The sequence below is a fragment of the Tachypleus tridentatus genome, chromosome 3 (assembly GCF_004210375.1).
Source record: "Tachypleus tridentatus isolate NWPU-2018 chromosome 3, ASM421037v1, whole genome shotgun sequence".
Taxonomy (NCBI): Eukaryota; Metazoa; Arthropoda; class Merostomata; order Xiphosura; family Limulidae; genus Tachypleus; species Tachypleus tridentatus.
In genome coordinates this window covers 61,449,761-61,461,888 of record NC_134827.1, presented here as the reverse complement: position 1 = coordinate 61,461,888, position 12,128 = coordinate 61,449,761, and positions in this window count along the sequence as shown.

Genomic DNA, 12,128 nt, shown 5'->3' with positions numbered 1-12,128 from the left:
AATGGCGACAAACTGTGTGAAATTATAAATATTAGAGAAACATTGTCAAGTGTGAAACAATGGCGTGAACTGTGTTAAATTATAAATATTAGGGAAATATTGTCAAGTGTCAAACAATGACGACAAACTGTGTGAAATTATAAATATTAGAGAAACATTGTCAAGTGTGAAACAATGGCGTTAACTGTGTGAAATTATAAATATTAGAGAAACATTGTCAAGTGTGAAACAATGGCGTGAACTGTGATAAATTATAAATATTAGGGAAATATTGTCAAGTGTCAAACAATGACGACAAACTGTGTGAAATTTAAATTATTTTAGAGTATTGTCAATTGAATCTGATATCAGACTTGCTTCAATAGTCCAGAAATGATACTATGCAAAATATACAACACCAGTTATGTAGCAGCTGAGATCCGGTAGGAAAAACGTTTATCGCAGAAGGAAACATGCAAGTAGAGTTTCAGTGATGGTAAAGTCAGAGACTGTGAGTTTCGGGTGATCTCTAAATATATGATGTAATCTGATGAACCGTATTTTTATTTGCCATGTTGACGATACACTAAATAAATAATAAAAACTACCTGAGATTTATATCAAGTTCTTTATGTAGTTGTTTTTTTCTAAATTTCTTATATAAGGTTTGTTTGTTTTGGATTACGCGCAAAGCTACTCGTATTTTGCAGTGTAAGATTAGAGGGAAGGCAGCTAGTCATCACCGCCCACCTCCAATTCTTGGGCTACATTTTTAACAACGAATAGTGGGATTGACCGATACATTATGACATCCCCACAGTTGAAAGGGAGAGCATGTTTGGGGCGACTTGGATTTGAACCCGCGACCCTCGGATTACGAGTCGAACGCCTTAATACACTTGGCCATGCCGGGCCTGTTATATAAGAGAGAAAACATGTTAAATAGGTTAATATTGAAGTAGTATTTATTCAAGGATAACGTATGATGAAGGGACATAAGAACTGACATCTGCTTTCCACGATAAACACGTAATTTAAGTAAATAATAAATGTAAATGTGATTAGATATCCGAATCCTCGAGAAATACTATTGTAATTGAAAATACCACTAAAAAGTGAATATCTTCGATATATTATAAGTAAGACCACAAGAATTATGTACTATATTAGCTCACTTCTTCACCTGGTTCACATTCAGTTTTCTTTCATGTGGGGTTCTACACTATACAGTGGACGTATTCGAAGTCTTGTATATGTAGGTGACCTACTTCCCATAAAAACAATATTAATTTCATTGTTTTTTACCTACAGTGCACTAAAATATGATGCATAATAAGTGAGAAAACATTGTTATACAACAAGTCACCTTAAATATTTTCTTAAAATGTTTTCTGTTTAAACGAAACAGTTGTAACCATAATATATGAAAATACGTACATAGATGTATATGAATATATACAGCGCATTGATTAATGTATATTATAGCCAATCAGAATATACATATCAGTAAGTCACATGACTATGACACTCATTATGAAGTCGTGGTAGAATTGGATTTATCAAAGCTACATTTTACCGTTTTCATTTTATTGATAGGATGATGATATCAAATATTGGTCGATTTTGGTATGTTTAAATGACATACCTCTCAACACAAAATATTCATGCTCTCAGGTCACATAGATGCTTTCAGATTGGGGGTATGATAATATTCAGATAGAGTACACTTTGCACTTAATGGCATTGGAAAAATTATATAGATCAATGTGGTTCATCAGGAACACCCAAAACACAAGTCATAGCATTAGTAAGAAATGTACTGCGTCTAGTAACACGGAACAATCCTCGTAGACAAAAGTCACTGATCAAAATTCAACAGCCACATGCCTCAAAAAGCTAGAGAATTAAACGAATATTTATATTATTTCACAATGAGACATCACCTATTGATTTCTTCGTGATTGAACTTCTGAAACAGACGCTAAAAATTTACTTCCTCGTACACTAAATGGATTATGGAAAGCCGGCAGGAAAGACGATTGTGCTTTGGACATGACATATTTACGATGAGCCTTTTTTTTTAATAAAAACGTCTCTGCAAAGCTATTGTCGTAACGCACACACGTCAGGTAGCTTACATAATTAGACATGAGGAGATTGATGTAGCGACGTGGTGAGGGCTCAAAATCATTAAAAATGCAACGTACTTAATAGTCCGTAAGACAGGATTTAGTTTCTAATAAGCATGCTTTTTGGAAGCCTCGATATTAGGTCTTACAATAAAATTTATATTGAGGAAATACTGACGGTCTTACAATTTTGTAAAAGACAAAATAGTTACATATTGACAATTTTTGTGTGCATGTCATTCGCATTTATATTTAAATAATTTCCGAGCAGACAGTAATCTGCTTTATGTCTATCGTAAGGAGCTGGTATTTCCAGAACTTTCGATAAATATTAAACTTTGATAAGAAGATTTAGAAACTTTATGTTTTCTTTTAAATAAATCTCATTTTCGAAGTTTCTTGGCAGATTTTTTTTATAGCGAATAAGAATGTTTGTTTTGTTTAGTTTTTCTGAATTTTGCGCAAAGCTACTCGAGGGCTATCTGCGCTAGCCGTCCCTAATTTAGCAGTGTAAGACTAGAGGGAAGGTAGCTTGTCACCACCACCCACCGCGAACTCTTGGGCTACTCTTTTACCAACGAATAGTGGGATTGACCGTCACTTATAACGCCCTAACAGTTGAAAGGGCGAGAATGTTTGGATAAGAATGTTAGGCACAAACCTTAGTAGCAACACTCCCGTTTATGAAATATAATTATTTTTTCTGATGCAATATGTTTTTATTATACACCCACACTTTTCAGACAGCTTCTAATACACTTTGATATCTACTTCTTAAATCACCGTTTGAGTTTTAATCTAAAATTTTATATCTTAAGTGGCTAAAGAAAATAATTTCGTCTCAGTAGTTTCATAGTAAAATGTAGTACTTTATAACATAGCTCCGTAGGTTCCTGTTCTTTTCAATATGCACTGCTTCAGAAAATTAGAATTATTTTAATTTTATCACAGGGCGCAGATAGTCTCGTTACTTTACTCCATAAAACACAAAACCAACCAACCAACCAATTTTTTCAATATAATCATATTTTATTACGACACAAAATCTTCCCGTATAACAAATGAGTGTATTAAACGTTAGATTAACGTATTGAGAAAATCGTGTTAGAATGGTAAAGTGGCAAATAATACGGAAACAGAAAACAAACAAATGAGAAAAACATTAACTGTTTCTAATGGCTAACATACTGCATCATTTAAACTGGACTTAACCCTACTGATAGTCCTTGAAAGATTTATATATTAAATGCTGGCTAAAACTATCGTAAGAAACACTTCCATATAAATAAACTTGATTAGTTCAAGGTCATTTAAACTCATCTACAAAATATAATACGAAATAAGAAAACAGCCATGTATTATGTTTTAACAATCCCGAGGGTATGGAAGACGCTCTCATTAACTGAATCACGATTATAATCAGGGAGGAGTTAATGCAAGTGATACATTACATTAGAAGATAGGTGTATGTTAACAGAGAAACATGATACACAATAATTTCATATGCGATAAAACGAAAGTAAAGGTGTATTTGAGGTGGATTTCCCTTAAGTTATATATAAGTCACGTGAGTCCCGTCAGAATTTATTAACCAATCATGATGCACTTGGAGCAGAAATAACAATAAAAACTAAATAGATTTGCCAGGATTTTTCATCCAGATACAATTTTGCCTATTTCGACTATACGATCATGTTTTCTTATTGTTACCTATTTGTGAATTTTAGCCGTCTTTTACACGGTACAACTAAAACTTATACATATTTTTTAATATTGTCTTGCAATATATATATGGAATTATGAAATACACTCAATTTCTGGTGTTTGTGCTGAGTATGCTGTGTGGATTACCCATTGCTATTGTACTTTTAACAATAAGCCATATAACTAGCCATGAGGTTCAAACTATTCCTGATTCATCTAGGAACCGGCTTGCTGAGGTAAAGTCACTATTTTCGTTGAAGGAGACATTCGTGGCAACTAGTAGATGTTGTGTAAGTGTCATGATTATAAATGTACGTCCATTCTGACTTACCAACGAATCATCATTATAACAGATAGTTCCTTACGCTTTTCCATTATTATTGGAGCGTCGTAAATACTTGAAATTTTCTCCATACTTTGTTATATGTCTTTTTTGTCAACTTACCTTGGATATAATTAAAACAAAACTCAACTGGTGTGATTTAAACTACTGGAATATTCATGCTGAAATAGTTTAATGGGTCAAGTTAAAAAATACAAACATTTTCTTGTTAAATTTATCAATTTTTATCAAAAACACACGTTTCCACTAACGATAACATGCAACCAGTTGGACCCTGAAGTGGCACAGCGGATTGTCTGCCGACTTTCACCGCGAAAAAAACGGGTTTCAGTACCCGTGGTGGGCAGAGCACAGATAACCCATTGTACAGCTTTGTGTTTAATTCTAAAACAAACAAACAAACAAGCAACCAGTTGCCTTTCCGGGTAGAAGAGTAGTAAATATTTGGATTTATAACCTAAAATCACGGGTTCGTTTTCTCTGGTTGGTCACAACAGAGACTCCGTTGTATTAACCAAACTTCTTGAGATAGCCCTCGTATAGCTTTGCGCGAAATTCCAAAAAAAAACAAACAAAATAAACTAAATCTACATATACCTTTTACGTAAAGATGAACTTACCCCGATACTTAGTGCTTCACATAAAATTTTATTAAATCCGTGTGGTCTCAATAAGGAATCTTAAAATGTCACAATCCTTCAACTCATGCATCTATAAAAACACTTCCTACCAGCAAAACAATCCTTTCTTTAATTATTCAAACATTTCTAATTTCTATTTTAAGCTGAGAAAAAATATGAGAGGAGAAGAACACGTATTCATTAAAAGGTTTAGTTTGTTTTGAATTTCGCGCAAAACTACACGAGGGCTATCTGCGCTAGCCGTCCCTAATTTAGCAGTGTAAGACTAGAGGGAAGGCAGTTAGTCATCACCACTCACCACCAACTCTTGTGATACTCTTTTACCAATGAATAGTGGGATTGACATTGTAACGCCCTCCCGGCTGAAAGGGCGAACATATTTGGTGTGACGGAGATTCGAACACGCGACTCTTGGATTACGAGTCGAGTGCCTTGACCACCTGGCCATGCCCGGTCCGTCAATAAAAAAAAGTTAGGTTATATCGTGTACTTCTTCAGGATTTGACATCATCATGCATCTGATAACTTCTGGTATTTGCATTTTATTTGCTAGTTTGTGTAACAGGACTTAAAATAACATCTATCAAAGTTAATGAAAAAGTAATCACAATAAATATATATAATTTGTTAATCTCAGAATATTACAAAGTTTGTATTTTTATATTATTATTTTCTAGCTATTTCTTTTCCTTTTGTGAAAAACCTGTGTGTACAAGAAAACATATCAACACAAACGTGAGATTGGTAATCGATTTCAGTTTTATTGATTTATGTGAACCAAGTTCTCTCACGAACAACTGTTAGCCGTATCAAAAATGCTGCTATCTTCAGTGTTATCACAAACGAAAGTAAATTATATCGCATAATGTCGATTTCTCACCGCTTGCTGGGTTACAGCTTAATTAAGAGAAAATGAGATACATCTCTTATTCGCGAGTATTAAGTTATGTTTATTAAATGAATCAAAAACCATTTAAAAAGCAATTATTACGTAGTATTATTACTTATTTTAATTTTTGTCATCTCCAGTACTGAGATAATATTTATATTGCTGGTCAGTATCATGTCTTCTGATGTGACAAACATGAGTTTAGTTTGTTATTAACTTCACGAAAAACTACACGAGAGCTATCAGTGCCATCCGTCCCTAATTCAGCAGTGTAAGACTACTAGAAGAAAGACAGCTAGTCATCATCACCCACCGCCAACTCTTGGGCTAATCTTTAACCAACGAATAATGGGATTGACCGTCAAATTATAACATCCCCACGGCTGAAAGGGCTAGCATGTTTGGTGTGACTAGGATTCGAATCCGCGACCCTCGGATTACGAGTCGAGTGCCTTAACCACCCGGTCGTGCCAGGCCGGACATAAGTTTATTGAATTACAATACGAATCCTCGTAGTGGACGTAACAGATAATCGCATGAAAGTTTACTTTGCAAAAAACTGTTTTTATTAGAGTAAACCTATTTTATGCTTAAAATATATTTTATTAGGTATAATTGGGCTTACGAGATGTTATCATAATGACAATGAATTATTTATAAATATATGTCTATATGAACATGGTATAATTGTCTGTTGTATGTCCATGTAACTATTTCGCTGAGTATGGAGGTTCATAAGGACCATGATCCAGTTTGACATTCAGCAGTTAATATGCATGTTTTTTCCTCGTTTTATATTTCGTATTTCGCCGCTTTAGATGAACCTTCGTCAAATTTGGCATGAAGGTTTCTTGGGTTCTTGTGGGATTACATGCACATTTGTGGATTGCATGAAGGTTTCTTGAGTTTTTATGGAGATACATGCACATTTATGGATTACATGAAGGTTTCTTGGGTTTTTGTGGAGATACATGCACATTTGTGGATTGCATGAAGGTTTCTTGGGTTCTTGTGGGAATACATGCACATTTGTGGATTGCATGAAGGTTTCTTGGGTTCTTGTGGAGATACATGTACATTTGTGGATTGCATGAAGGTTTCTTGGTTTTTTGTGGGGATACATACACATTTGTGGATTGCATGAAGGTTTCCTGGGGTCTTGTAGGGATACATGCACATTTGTGGATTGCATGAAGGTTTCCTGGAGTCTTGTGGAGATACATGCACATTTGTGGATTGTATGAAGGTTTCCTGGGGTCTTGTAGGGATACATGCACATTTGTAGATTGCATGAAGGTTTTTTGGGTTCTTGTGGAGATACATGCACATTTGTGGATTGCATGAAAGTTTCCTGGGGTCTTGTGGGGATACATGCACATTTGTGGATTGCATGAAGGTTTTTTGGGTTCTTGTGGAGATACATGCACATTTGTGGATTGCATGAAGGTTTCCTGGGGTCTTCTGGGGATACATGCACATTTGTGGATTGCATGAAGGTTTCCTGGGGTCTTGTGGAGATACATGCACATTTGTGGATTGCATGAAGGTTTCTTGGGTTCTTGTGGAGATACATGCACATTTGTGGATTGCACGAAGGTTTCCTGGGGTCTTGTGGGGATACATGCACATTTGTGGATAAACATAGTTTGGTTTCTAGTTTTATGAGCGTCTTATACATTGCTGTTTTTTTTTTTTTTCTCAATCACATAAAGGGAAGAAACTTTTCATGCCCAAAGATAAACTTTCATTAATCATGAATTATCATAACTTCTCTCCAGAGAACGGGTAACACAGCCAATATATATGTAAATCTGGAAATCTTATAAGGCAAAAATGTCATATCCAACCTACAAAAAGCAACTTGAATCCCTCTAGAATAGATGACTAATATAAGCTATTTTATTAAAATAGATGTTTATTTAGAGATTTCAGTCACATACAAGGTATTATAAGCAAAACCAAATAACTACTGCTCAACTGCTCTCTTTAACGTGTTTTGAAGCTTTAAGTAATTAATAGCTGTAAGGTCTTAGCGTTTCTTTGAAACCCTACAAACAAACTAATGTTTCTGGAGAAATATCGTTGTGAGTTAAAACTATAGTAATGATATATTTTAACTCAGAGTGATTTGTCTTTTATATTATATCATCATATCCCCAGTAGGCCTAAATACCCTATGTCAAGAAATTGTCGCTATTCCATCTCTATTTATAAACAGTAAGGAAGAGACCAGGACCTTTTTACTCACCCTATGTATTGATATAATTGATTAGTGTACTTCATTTGTATTAATAAATACACTGCCTTACGCTGAACAAAATAGTTCTTCGTTACAATAATAATCGAAATTAACATACAGAAGGAAAAACTACATACTAGCTTTGGTGACCCATACTGGAAGAAGTCGCAAGGCTTATGAAAGAGATCTCAGATGGCATGCATTATTTGATATTAGTTTTCTTATAAACTATTAAGTTAGTTTTAACGTATTTTTAACAGTAGACATACAGTCAACCTGAAGGATAGTTAGACAAGGATTCAAACAACAAGTTTCAAATAAGTATTTTCAATATAATTTGGCATTATCCTCTTAGAAAGTCCAGAAACGCACGAATAATGTGAAGCATCTATCAATTGAATGTTTTGGGTTTTTTTACCCAATCGAAGAAGAATTGCATTTTAATATTCTACGAAGTTTTTATTTCTTTATAAAAGAAACCGCTTGAAATAAAATATTCTCTTGTGTCGTATAATGTTACCTATATTAACATACTCTGATCAAACTATTCAAAAGGGAAACATTGTTAGAAAAACAAAAGATTCAAACCTTATCAATGTTAAAATAAATTCAAGAATGTACCCTGTGAGGATATGTGAGTCACGAATGAATGTATCCTGTGAGGATATGTAAGTCACGAATGAATGTATCCTGTGAGGATATGTAAGTCACGAACGAATGTATCCTGTGAGGATATGTAATTCACACATCAATGCATCTTGTGTGGATATGTAAGTCACGAATGAACGTGTCCTGTGAAAATATGTATGTCACGAATGAATGTATCATGTGGGGATGTGTAAGTCACGAACGAATGTATCTTTTGAGGATATGTAAGTCACCAATGAATGTATCCTGTGAGGATATGTAAGTCACGAACGAATGTATCCTGTGAGGATATGTAAGTCACACATGAATGCATCCTGTGTGGATATGTAAGTCACGAATGAACGTATCCTGTGAGGATATGTATGTCACGAATGAATGTATCATGTGGGGATGTGTAAGTCACAAATGAATATATCCTGTGAGGATATGTAAGTCATGAATGAATGTATCCTGTGAGGATGTGTAAGTCACGAATTATTATTACAATTGTTTAGCTTGTTCTGTAGTTGAAAAAAGTGAAATTTGTTTGTGTCCTATGTTAAATAAATAAAAACAGTTTCTCATATTTTTTAACTTTCTCAGAGTCATGTAAATGTAAATAAATCTATATTTTAATAGCTTTATAAGTTTTACATACCTAGTTACAGATATGGTTGGAAGAATATGTCGTCCACCTCCCTGGTATAGCAGTAAGTCTATGAATTTACAACGCTAAAGTCAGGAGCTCGATTCCTCCCGGTAGACTCAGCACATAGCCTGATATGTCTTTGCTATAGGAAAAACACGTAGTATAAGAAAATACACATTAATTTTGTCTCTGTTGAAAATAAAATAAAAACACTGAGTAATTTTATTATATTTTGCTAAGCCATTTACGAAATATAACACTTTCAAAAACATTAAACTATAATTACAAACTTTAGAAATGTATACACAAAATAGAATATTTTCCAAATGATTTCACCGAATAGTGTCAGTCCGCGATGTTACGCCGCCTTGTACTAAAGTTATTAAATGTGTTCACTTTGAGTTCTTCTGTTACATGAAAGTGAGTTTAGTAATTTTTTCCCATGTGTTTGTGGATCAAATGTAGAACTAATTACAGAAGACAAATCATTTAAAGGATTATTTCATACCACAACAATTGCTTTTTTTACCTAACTGGTTCTTCGTTGCAAAACATAATATTAAACTTGAGTGTTCCAGCAATTTTGAGAAAAAATCACTTTGGAATGTTCTAGGAAAGATAAAAATTTAACATTATTTAATAATCAATACTGTCTCCCTAATGGCACAGCGGCATGTCTGCAGACTTACAACGCTATAATCCGGGTTTCGATACTTTACAAACAACAACATTACGAACAACACAACATCTCTGTCATATTTACTCGAAATACAATAGATTTTACTCACTGAAAATATACTCAATTTCTAATTAAATCTTGCTAACACCAGCAATACCAGTTGCAATAATTTTGCAATGTTTTAACATAAACACGTGAACTTATAAATACAAATTCCGTAAAGAATTACCATAAGAAGATGAACCCAAACGACTATTAAATCTCTTGACTATTGTTTCAACTGTAAATAAAACAAACGTTAAAAATGACAGGAAATGCCAATTAATTGAGATAATTTGTAATTTTATGCACACATAAATGAAGTAGGATGTAATATAAACCTAATCCAATTACTATTTCTCACCATATTGGTTTATATTTCTTGTCATGCGCAGTTACATTCTAGAGTTATATGTACCAGATATGTTGGATAATAAAGCAAGTTCTTATTTTTGTTACATATATATGTTTATGATTTTAAGTTATAAAATACAAGAAATGTTAATGCGTTTTAAGAAATACTCCGAATATAAAACACAAAAAAGGCTTATCGATATTTTTCTTTTAATATACACACAGTCTAATTACAGAAAAAATTGTTTCTGGTATACCAAACATAAAGACACGTCCTTCTGGTTTTATTAGCTTAGTGGTCATCATATGGCTTAATGCACTTGAAATCTAACTTTAAAGAGGTGTCATGTATTATTCTAGATAACAATAATTTGTATCAATGTAAATTATGAGAGTAGAATACGTAAAATTAATTATCTTACTCAGATATGGTATTTATTCGTTTGCTTGGGTGTCCATCAAAAACTAGATAATGGATTTTGCACTAACCCTTCCTAATTTTGAAATGTTGAATGTCTGTTTGCTTGTAGTCAACTACAAAGCTTTTCAATGACCTACCTGTGCTCTATCCACCATGAATAACGAAACCGGGTTTCTACCGTTGTATATCTGTAAACATACCACTAGGAGGCAGAAACGAAGATGGCGAACAACATCCATCGCCGCAGCTTGGGGTACTCTGATCAAATAATGGGAGTTGGCTGTCCACTTACAACTAATTTACGGCCCAATGTGTAGATTACGTTTGTTTGTTTTTTTACCATAGAAATATAAACAAATAAGAACTGTAACGACTTAAGATACCACGTTTGATTAAAAGTTGTCATCACGTTTATCTTTAGAAAATAACTCTAGAAAACAAAAATTTGTGCTCCCAGGATTAAAGTATTTACAAAAATAAAATATATTCTGCAATATTTATTCCACTGAACTACATCAGCTGTCCGAAATGTTAGATCCTTGTAGAGTAAGTTAATATAAAAATCACTCAAGGTAGCAGATTGCAAAGTGGAAGGCCCGGCATGGCCAAGCGCGTAAGGCGTGCGACTCGTAATCCGTGGGTTCGCGTCCGCGTCGCGCTAAACATGCTTGCCCTCCCAGCCGTGGGGGCGTATAATGTGACGGTCAATCCCATTTTTCGCTGGTAAAAGAGTAGCCCAAGAGTTGGCGGTGGGTGATGATGAGTAGCTGCCTTCCCTCTAGTCTTACACTGCTAAATTAGGGACGGCTAGCACAGATAGCCCTCGAGTAGCTTTGTGCGAAATTCCAAACAAAACAAAAGCAAAGTGGAAACAATGTTTAAATACGGTTCACATTTTAACTTTTTATTTTAGCACCAGAGTCCACTAGCGTCTCATAGTCCACGTTATGTTTCTTGTGCCAGACTACAGTTTATTAAAAATTAATATTAAAATATATTAATTATTAAAAATTAATTAATAGTAATTATCATTACTCTTATTAAGTAAAATAAAAACTTCCCGATATTTGATAGTTTGTGTTCTTTTTAATTATAGAAAACTATTTATTTATGGCATTAGTTTTCGAATTTTGGATATTCTCGTACCCTCTTTCATTTAAGTACAAACTCTCGTATCCAGAGATTCTGACACTGAAAATAAATACAAAATTTATGAAATAGTTCAATTTTATTTACTAACGAGCCACTGAGTACAGGGCTAATATGATACAATTCTTCAATACTTGAACTACTGATATGAACATTTTCAATTTAACTACCTTTGGCGCTATAATGCAAAATTAATTCATTTAATTAAGTTACAAATTATAATTAATAGGCCTACTTATTTACGTGCTCCATAATAAATCAGTGCCTAATTTTGAGTCTCCTTTCG